Below are 11,549 nucleotides of genomic sequence, written 5' to 3' on the forward strand. Positions count from 1 at the left end.
CACTTCCACAAAGAAGCCAGACTGTACTGAGTGAGAGTCCTTAATGGGCTTGAAATGCATAGGCCAAGAGTTTCTACAACATCTTATATTAAGATTTGAGTGTCCTGTATGGGAGAGGGATGCACAGTTGTGGTCATAAATATTGGAGAAGTCCATAAATAGGAGCGTGAAAAAGTTTTAATGTCCTGTGATTGTGATTGAGGTCTGGTCCAAGATTGTGATGCACATTCCTCAGACCATTGCATGAATTTATGCTTTTCTATATCAACTAAGGAATGTGCTCCTTAGAGCATGTGGTGGTATCACAATCATGGACGAGACCTCCATCACAGGACAATAAAACTTTCACACTCCTTATCTATGAACTGCTCCAATATTTACCACAACTGTTTATCTCTCTCCCATAATGATAGTTCTGCTTCACGTCACTTGTCTCATCTATTGCATTATTCCTGTGTCCTGTTGTGCACAAACATGTCACTCTTCAGATTTTGTGTTATTCTATGCCTGATGGAGAGACCTGAGTAGTCTCGAAAGCTTGCAATTTGTAATCATCTCTTCAGTTAGCCATTAAAAGGTATCAACCAATTAGAAAAATATTAAGATTTGAGAGTCCTATCTACTGGCTAACAGAGTACAAAGATATATATTTTTCCTGTACATCTTATGACATTTTAAGCATGATTTTAAGAGCAGTTCTAAGAAATAAAATTAAATGTTTAAAAGATTTTTTTTGCAAAATTCCAGAATCTCCAAACCGACTTGCTACATGCGCTGCTGAGTGTACCTCTCACCGTCCTGTCAGCGCTATCCTTTTGTCTACGAGACTGGAAAGAAACATTACAAAATTACATTCAGTCAAACCTACAGTAAAAAGCAGATCAAAGCCGAGAATAACAATAGGCTTTCACGCAGCCGGCCCCATTCCGCACATCCGAAGATCTGAGACTGTAGGACTTCACTGCCAGACACATTATATGATAATTTAAACCACCGGATTCTAAAAAAAATGAAAATCGCCGCACCGGCTGTGGAAGATGAAAGGAAGCGAAGCCCCGGACTCTTAATTCTCCGGAACCTCTAACATTAAATTCATTGCATTTTAGTTCCGAAGCGTCGGCGTTACGGTATATAAATATTGATATGACGCGCCCCTGGGCCTGTGTCGCGCTGCGTTGCGCACGCGGGAGCTTACCCGGAGCCGGATCTTTTGAGGGTTGTAGTCTCGTGGCGGTGACCCGGTCCGTGCCCAGGGAGTCAGACTAAGTGGCGCTGGATTAGTGGTAGATGTTGGACGACTACGCCACCCGTTGAATGCAGCTATGGAGCTGCCGCTGCAGGGCAGAAAGCTGAGGCCGGTGGAAGGATGGTGCAGCGTGGATGGTATAACCCCCAACGGGAGGGGTATGGCCTCAGGGCAGCCGACGTGGATGATGGGGGTAGCAGGAACCACTCAGAGACGATGCGGTGTAGTTCAGGGTCTTTACTGGTGACAAGGATAGACCCTCCCGGAGTACTGGCTAGCGGTTGGGGCCTGGTCAGTCCTTGAGCAGATGGGATCTCCCCTGGCCAGGCGGAGTTGTAGGCCTCCCAAACTAACGATACTCTTTTGGCTACCTTGCTAGAAGCGAGTATAAGTAGCCCACGTCCCTGAGTGTACCGTGTGGTGCTCACCCGTATGGCCGGTGACTCGGGGCCTTCTAGTGGCGTCCGCTCCACGACGGCGGTGCTGGTCCCACGCGTGTGACCGTGCCTTCGGGTTTCTGGGCCAGAGGACCTGCAATCCCCTGCCGGTCGGTTTCTGCTGCTGGATAGGAGTTAGTCCCCACAGCCTCGGACTCCGGGTCCGGTGATAACTTCTCAGTCAGGGCGAGCTCTGCAGCTGCCAGCCCCTGACTCCTTGTAGCACTGCTCCCACAGAGCTCCTGATGTTCTTTTCCTATATCTGCTTCTCTGTCTCTACTTCTTCTCTACTCACTAACCCTGCCTCAGCCCTAGGTTTATATAGGGGAAGTTCTTCCCCTCCCAGGACTGGGCAGGAGGTGTGGCATGCACAGGATCCCTGACCAAGAGACCTCCCACCTGCTCTCAGACGTAATATCTCTATCACTGTGGCAACCAGACCCCTGGGGTGTCACAGATACATGACAGATAAGCGGGGAAGAGCTGTGTGAACAGGAGCTGTAGACAATGTAATTGCGCTGTATTGCATTTACCGCTCTGCATATTAAGCTGCACCGCCAACGGCTCCGTTCATTATGTTACTCAAGAGCCGACAGAACTTTTGAGATGTAATCAGGTCAATTACTTTACTAGAAACATCTTTTTTTTTTTTTCCTGCATCTTCAGATTGCACTAATTATGTGATAATGGAGGAAATACAAAAAGTTTGTTCTCTGCGACTGCAACAATAAGTTCAAAAGCAAAATTAGGAAAGTTAACTTTACTTAAAGGGGAACTCTCATAATTTATCCATCAATAAAAACAATACACGGGCAGCATATGGGAATTTCTAGCAACCTAACGGGCAACTTTATAAGTAAGATTAGAGCCTACAAATTTATTAGTCTTATTCCCGAGAGGACTCCAACTCTACCGCCGGTGATAAGCTAGTCACATGACAAATAATTAACCCCTATTGTTGAGTGATTGGCTACAAATCTGCACATTACTAATAGTCTGTGACTCCTGGTTATATCTGTATTTACAAGAATGAAACTTGGAGGTTCTAAAGTGAAATTTTCATATTTTTTCTCCCCAAAACCAGGCCCCTGTTTTAGGCTACATCACCACAATTTCCCATTTTTAACTTCCTGACCAACCAATAATATTGCATAGGAAAAGTTGTCAATTAAAAATAAAACTAAAATACCCTTTAAAACTATGGTGTGTGGAATCGCCTGAGAGGCCCCGGTAACATCACTACACTTCCATGTGATCAGTTTTGTTGAGGAGGCTGTATTTTTTTTTATATACACTACTCAACATTGAAATTGCAGCACCAAGAAGGAAAAGTCGTGGAGTGATAGAAATCACAGGATGGAGATGTTACTGATCTGCAAATGAAGAAGAAAATGGAAACAAAATATTCAAAACATCTCAGCTTATTCAGTCTGAAGTCGGAGCACCATGTGAAGAAATGTCCACACCTCCAGCCTCGGCTTCTATCACTGAGGTTATTAATGGTCGTCTGAGAAAGGTTCTGCTGCTGAATGCACTTGGGAAAATCATCAAGATCCTCTGCTGGCAGCTCCTGTGTAATCACTGACCAATGATATTCCTAATGTGCTCCATGGAGACAAGTCTGGAGATGCTGCAGTCTTGGAAGCAGGTTTAGGTCACACAGGCTGCTCCCAGTAGCTCAAACAATAATTTAACGTTCCATCGTGAAGACTTTTTCCTGGCTTTGCCCATGTTGTCTCCAGACCAATCTCCAGCTATCATTATGCCTAAAACAAATGTGGAACAAATCACTGAAGAGGACAGACCTCCATTGCAGTCTTGTGCTGCTCCATGAGGTCAATGGACACCTGTAACTGGACATCTGGACGTCTGCTGAATCCTACTAGTCCATTCATAATCTGGTTTGGTGTTGGTAAGGCTGCATCTTTTTCTGTAATGTATTTTGAAACTTTGTCCTATGTTAGCCATTTTTAATTTAATGTTTAGGACTCACAAGTATGAGGATCCTTGACGTGGGTTGAGAGATTATGTATTTTGGCCAAAATATTGTCCAATATTAATGTATTTTATCTTATACATTATCTTCCATCTTCATGCAGGATGCAGCCCGGCCCTTTAATGTTGGTTGGATGTACTGGGGTGTCTGTCCTTGTGGGGTGCAATTATATAGTGCTGATAAATCAAATAGTAAAACTGGAGAGACAAAAAAGCGTGTAACAATACAGCTTAAAATCTTTATCAGCCAGACGTTTAGATTTGTTAATCTAAGAGAAATACACTATTATCTTTGTGTTGACTTCAATTGGTCTGTGGAACAATGAATGTTTGCTAATTATGTTAATTAACATTTGTGGACCCTGTGGCTTATTGACTCACAAGACAGGCGGACAAACTAAGCAAATTCATTAAATGCTCAAACAATGAGACATGAGGATGCCCTCTCTAACCCCTTACCTGTGAATGTGTATTTGAAGGACAACTGTAACTATTTTAAGGGACATGTGCTTCTGTAGCAGAGACTTGGAACAGAGAATCAAGGAGAAGCAAGAGGACACACAGACTCTGTCACACCATCAGCTTGGAAGGATACTTTACCTAAAGAGACACAGATTTGGAATCTACATGATTCTAGTCTAAGGGTATATAGCCCCGACTGGAAAGATACGGATCTGCTCCATTGACCATCAGAGAGACCATGAATATGTTTGGGGAGACCATGTTGGGACGATGAAGTCATCTGGCCCCATGGATAAGTTGTTTAGGGTTGCCAGGTGGGACACTCCGGTTGCCTGGAACTCATGAAGACATTCAGAGAAGCCAGATTCGGACCCGCCGGTCATCTGGCCCCATGGAAACTCTCGAAGAGGCCAGGGTGAGACCATCGGGTCTCCTGGCCTTGTACATCGATGGACTGCTAGCTTCTTCAACTTGCCGCTACCTTCTCTCTGTGAGGGCCCGCCAGAAGCGCGGGGCCACTGGTTGAGGTAGTTGGCACTGGAAGTCCCAAAGTTGTAGCTGTTCTATCCCAGGCGGGCGGAGCGGAAGGGTGGGGGCTGTGTAATGTTGTACCATCTGGGGTATTTGCTGGGACTGTTCTATGTGTTTATTGTCTGCGTTGTGGTTCAATAAAGTATTGCCACACTGTTTTACCCTCACCCTGTGTTGTTTGAGTAGCGTTATGCCCACAGAAGACACCGGGTCTTCACAAAGCGCAAATAGAGTATTGTCTGATAACCAAGCTGTATAAAATATTTTAGGTACGCTCACCTGATGGGGCTGTGACACTCAACTCCTATAGAAGCAAGGGCTGCTGGAGGACCACCAATAAGATATGATGCAATAAATGAGGAGTCGGCGCTGCCCAAGGTTCAAAGGTATGAAGGTGAAGCATGAATGCGGTTTATTGTGTTAAAGCGTTTTAAGGTTTTTAAACCTCTTCATCAGGACCAAACCACAATGATCCTATATCTGGACCTTCATCAGAAGGAGGCGGATTGCGTGGAGTGGTAGAAAGACGACAGTAGCGATGTGGAGGGAACGACGGACACATTGCAGAAAGGTACAGATGTTACTCGCTCCACAGCGCTACTTTTATCTTTCTACCACTCCATTTCACTCAATCTGGCTCAATCAATTGACTGACAAGTGATGGACGAGGCTGCTGCTGCTTCCACTACTAGGTCAGTTGTTGGGGAATTCACAGTGAGCGTATGGTATATAAACCTCCAATTCCAAAGCATGGAATATATATATTCCGGTACGGTCACTGCGAACTCCACAATAACAAAAAAAACTACTAGATGCCACCACTAATCATTTATACAGGCCGCCTGGACACCCATTACAGGTAGCATATGACTTCAGGGGTACTGTTTACAGAGCAAGAGGAACAGAGCTATTACATTTTATATATTGAATCCAGAAAGGTAGGCAGTGTTTATAAAAATATACAAGATAATACAAAATGGGAACAAAACAATACGGTATATACAATCACATAAGATAAAAAGGAATAATGAAACAGAATTACTAAATCTGTTGTTGCAGGAATGGCTCTTATCTTCATGAAGGGAAGCGCTCCGATTAGGAAAATGGAACACTCACAGCGAACTATGTCTTCCAGAATGAACAAAGACGAGACCCAAACTTTAATTTTTATTAGCTCAAGGCTACGCCAACATACCCCTTCTTAATGAGCTCACATCAGGGCTGGTTGTGGATATGCTGAGTCCTTCAGAATTCCATGAGATTCCCAACTTACAGGATATCTTTGCCCCTGGAGGTCCTAGTCGATAGATATTGTCATCAATTTTCTTAATGTGATTTTATCTGTCTATTGTGACAGAGTCACTGATGTGATATATGAGGGGAGGTATGTGTCACTCAGGTTGCTCTCCTGTGTGAACTGAGACCTACTTTATTTCTGCCAGCATGTTATATGCTGGGGGTTAACTCTTTTAAAGGGTGTGGTTTTATGTGAATGACATAGAGATGGGAGGGATGTCATTCACCATACCTTCCCTCAGGGTGTGGCTTTGCATGGTTTAAATGTTCACTCCTGTTTTTTTTCCTGTGTTGTGGTCTGGAGAGGGAAGGGCTCCAGACTGGTAAAGCTTCAGCTCAGGACAGAGCTGAAGGCTGGGACTATACCCTGTGTGGGCGAGTTCCACATACATATGGACTGTGCTATCGTTTATCTTTTGTCTTGTCATTTTTCTAGTAAGGCCATGTTTTACTTTTGCTGGGGTTGCAGAGCTTTATGCCATATAATAAAGCCTGCAGAGAAAACCCGGTTCCTGAGCCTACTTCCGAAAGCAGCCGAGAGAGTCGTTTTGCCACAGTTGATGGAGAATGCGGGCACGATTCCAGGAAGACGTTTACCTGCCGTAGGGATCGGTGGATGTCCTGGGTAAAGGCCGCCAGCCAGCCAGCCAGAGGTGTCCGAAAGCATGGAGGAGCTCCTCAAGAACTTGCTTCAGAGCCAAGAGCAGCAACATCAATTGCACTTGCAGAGCCAGCAGAGCCTACAACACCAGCACCGGGAGCTTCTAGAGCAGCAATAAGAGCAGCAGTTGCAGAGCCAGCAAGCACAGCAAGAGACCAATAAACTCCTGATGCAGCAGATTCAGCAGCCACAAAGGCAGATGGAACTTCTAGTGAGGGAAGTTCGCAGCAGAGAGGCCGTCCTTCCCCCAACTCCAGGTGAGGTCTCATATGTCCGGAAGGCGGTAAGGCATGATTTGCAAAAGATGACCCCAGGGGATGATGTTGAGGCATTTCTGACTGTGTTCGAAAGGGTAGCAGAGCAGGAAAAACTGCTGCCGGAGCAGTGGGTGGAGGTGCTGGCCCCCTATTTAACGGGTGAACCCCAAAAGGCCTACTATAACCTGATCCTACAGTATGCACAGCAGTATGTCAAGTAAAAAACTGAGATACTGGCACGCTCGGGAGTGACTATGTCTATCAGAGCACAAAGGGTCCACCACTGGGCGTATGCTGGCGACAAACTCCCTCGCTCGCAGATGTTTGACTTGTTACATCTAGTCCAGAAATGGCTGCAGCTAGAGTCTTCCTCTCCAGCCTAGATGGTTGAATGAGTGGTCATGGACAGGTTCATCCATTGCCTACCCAGGCCGATACAGACCTGGGTTGACCCTCGGAACACGGACGACCTCGTGGGCCTGGTAGAGCGGTACCAAGTGGTCGAAAAATCTCTTGGGAAACCGGACATATTCAATTCCCCGTACTGGAGTACCCAAAGAGGGGCGGGCTCACCACATAAGGGGTCTAGAGTCACAAACAGGGGTCGTCCCAACCCCACTGAGGGCCCTGCAAAGACTGCTGTGAGGGATGTGGTATGTTGGCGATGTCATAATCCTGGACACATAGCAGCCCAGTGTCCTATGTCCCCTGAACCAATGGACTGCAGCCTAGGACAGCGTTGTTCCTATTATGAATATCCAGCCTGTAGCATGGATGCTCACCCAGGTGAGGCACTGCAGGCATGTGCCGTGTCCGTCAATGGGGTGATGGTGTTGGGACTGTTGGATTCAGGGAGTCTAGGGACCCTAATCAGTGCCAACCTTCCCCACCAGCTGATCTCTGCCAAGACTGTGGGCGTTCGCTGCATACATGGGGACGCCAATGACTACCCTGTGGCCAGAGTGACAGTGAGAACAGACTGTGGTGCCCAATACCACGACGTCGGGGTGGTTAAGGACCTGATACATCCAATCATATTGGGGCGCGATTTCCAGTCGTTCTGGGACTTGTGGGGGAAAGGAACCGGACTGAGTTGCGTGGACAAAATCCAGGTCCCTAGGGAAATACCCCCGTCAATATCTGAAGGGGATGAGTTCCCATTGTGTGTCCTTGACGGCGACGAGGATGAGACGGTGACCGAGGAGGACGACCTCCCTGAGTTAGAGGTGACAGGAGAGAACTTTGGGTCTGCTCAAGTTTGGGACTTGACCTTGAAGGGTGCATGGGACAATTTTACTGTGTGTAATGGGGTTGCTCAAGAGCCGGGGGCAGACACCAGGTACCCACACTTTGCAGTTCAGGGGGAGTTACTGTATCGGGTGAGCAAACTAAGGGGTGATGAGATAGTGGAGCAGCTATTAGTTTCAGAGCCATACCGACAGAGGGTATTAGATATGGCCCATTCACATGTTCTGGGGGACACCTGGGGAAGGGGGGGTGTCGAGAAGACTCAGGAGAGGATATTGAGGAGATTTTATTGGCCAGGGGGTTACCGGGAGATCCTGAACTATTGTAGGTCCTGCCCCACCTGCCAGATAACCGCCCCTCTTCCCAGTTCCGTAGTCCTTTAATCCCCCTACCTGTGATAGAAATCCCATCTGAGAGAATTGCCATGGACCTATAGGGGCCCTTAGTCAAATTGGCCCGGGGCCACCAATACATCCTGGTGGTCATAGACTATGTAACCCGGTACCCGGAAGCGGTACCAGTGAGGAACTCATCGAGTATGAGCATAGCCAAGGAACTTGTCCATATATTTGCCAGGACGGAACTGCCGAAGGAGATACTAACGGACCAAGGAACCCCGTTCATGAGCAAAGTAATGAAGGAGCTGTGTAAAGTCCTTCAGATTACCCAGCTGCGAACCTCCGTTTACCATCCGCAGACAGACGGCCTGGTGGAGCTCTTTAATAAAACCTTAATAGCAATGCTTAAAAAGGTCGTAGAGAAGGATGGTTGTGATTGGGACTACCTGCTACCGTTCCTGCTTTTCTCGGTAAGAGAGGTCCCACAAGCCTCTACGGGTTTCTCCCCGTTTGAACCAATTTATGGACGACATCCACGAAGGCTCCTGGACATTGACAAGGAAACCTGGAAAGCCGAGGTTACGCCCTACTGAAGCATCATAGAACATGTCGCCCAGATGCAGGAGAGAATGGCGAAAGTGATGCCTATCGTGAAGGCGCATCTCCTCCAGGCATAAGAAGCCCAGGCAAGGGTCTATAACCAGTGAGTGAGGCTGAGACAGTTCCAGCCTGTGGATCGCATTCTGGTGCTTATTCCCACCATCGAGAGCAAGTTCCTGGCCAAGTGGCAAGGCCCGTATGAGGTGGTGGAGAAACTCAGCGAAATGAACTACAAAGTTCACCAGCCTAGCCGAAGAAAGAAGCACCAAGTGTACCATGTGAACTTGCTCAAGCCATGGCGAGATCTGGAAATGTTGGGGGCTTCTTGTTTAGGAGCCAGTCCGAAAGCCAAAGTCGAGGACGTCACGATAGCAGAGACTCTATCGCCAGCACAAAAGCAACAATGTAGAGAGCTGCTGCAACGGAACCATGACCAGTTCTCGGAGTTTCCGGGGCGTACACAGGTGGTCAAGCATCATGTGCTGACGGAAGCGCATGTTAGGGTCAACCTCAAACCCTATAGGATTCCTGAAGCCCACCATGAGGTAATCTCAGCCAAGGTGAAGAGGATGCTGGACCTCAGCGTGATAGAGGATTCAAAGAGCAGATGGTCGAGTCCCATCGTTCTCGTGCCTAAGCACGACGGGGAGTGGAGATTTTGTAATGACTACCGCAGGCTGAGTGAGGTATCTGACTGTGACGCATACCCGATGCCAGGCGTCGATGAACTCATCGAGAGGCTTGGACCTGCGAGATATATTACCACCCTAGACTTGACGAAGGGCTACTGGCAGATCCCCATGTCCCAGAGGGCCAAGGAGAAAATAGCTTTCTCAACACCTGATGGGCACTTCCAGTGCACCCGAATGCCTTTCGGACTGCAGGGCGCACCAGCCACCTTCCAGAGGGCCATGGATCGGATCCTCGGCCCACATAAGAAGTATGCCGCAGCCTACCTTGATGACATTGTCATCTTTAGCCCAGACTGGGCTAGTCATCTGCTAAAGGTACAGGCGATTCTGGATGCTCTAAGGAAGGCAGGATTTACGATAAATCCGAGAAAATGTGCCATTGGAAAGGAGGAGGCCAAGTACTTAGGCTACGTCGTCAGGAGAGGCGAAATTAAGCCACGGGTCAATAGTTACACGCTAATGCTGATGCCCTCTCCAGAATTCCCTGCTTGGTGTCTGAAGGTGCCCAAACCTCAGGCACAGTGAACTATGTCTTCCAGAATGAACAAAGACGAGACCCAAACTTTAATTTTTATTAGCTCAAGGCTAAGCCAACATACCCCTTCTTAATGAGCTCACATGGGGGCTGGTTGTGGATATGCCGAGTCCTTCAGAATTCCATGAGATTCCCAACTTACAGGATATCTTTGCCCCTGGAGGTCCTAGTCGATAGATATTGTCATCATTTTTCTTAACGTGATTTTATCTGTCTATTGTGACAGAGTCACTGGTGTGATATATGAGGGGAGGTATGTGTCATTCAGGTAGCTCTCCTGTGTGAACTGAGACCTACTTTTTTTCTGCCAGCATGTTATATGCCGGGGGTTAACTCTTTTAAAGGGTGTGGTTTTATGTGAATGACAGAGATGGGAGGGACGTCATTCACCATTCTTTCTGGAGTTGCAGAGCTTTATGCCATAAAATAAAGCCTGCAGAGAAAACCCGGTTCCTGAGTCTACTTCCAAAAGCGGTCGAGCGAGTAGTCTTGCCACACTATATAGATGAAACATTGCATGGATAGCATCATCCATCAGATCATTATTAAGTTGGAGGGTTTAAAATGGTCATGTGAGTGAATGCGTTATATTCGTCAGTTTGGTTTGACGCCGAAAATATCTCTCTCCTAAGTATTGGATCGATGCAAACCCCAATATTCATCACTGACCACTGGCTCCAAAACGTCAACAAAGATTCTTTGATCAGAGGAAGCCCTATTCCTGGAGAAAAGTTCTTCGCCTCTGCGTAAACAGAGCTCAGACTTCTTGTCTTCTTCCCAGCACATCTCCCTGCTGTAATTATCTGGTCACTGCAGGAGGCCTCTACTTCAATGGAAGTTGAAGTGTCAGCTCTCTTTCTCTTCCCTAGTTATAATTAGTTTTTCTCTTCCCAGGTATAACTAATCCTACATGTTCAATGTGAGGGTGATATGTACCCCCTCCGGAGAGGTCTTATGGATTTTAAACTTTTTTCTATAACAGTGACTTTTTAAAAACCTCGTACCATTTTGACACAATTGTACTCCTGAGTAAATATGGAATGATTTCAAAGAAACCTGAAATTGTTGTGCAATTTTTGTGACATTTAAGTGGAAAATGCAACTTCTTGAGCTAAAAAGACAAAAAACAAAGAGCAATTTTAAGTTTGCAAAAAATTCATAAACCACACTTACTATTTTGAAGAATTTGGAATTGAAAATGACAAAGAATACCACAAAGTGAAAAAAGAAAAGCGACTTAAAAAACCCCAA

The sequence above is a fragment of the Phyllobates terribilis genome, unplaced genomic scaffold, assembly GCF_046119375.1.
Source record: "Phyllobates terribilis strain yellow unplaced genomic scaffold, ASM4611937v1 Scaffold_4__5_contigs__length_816908805, whole genome shotgun sequence".
Classification (NCBI taxonomy): domain Eukaryota; kingdom Metazoa; phylum Chordata; class Amphibia; order Anura; family Dendrobatidae; genus Phyllobates; species Phyllobates terribilis.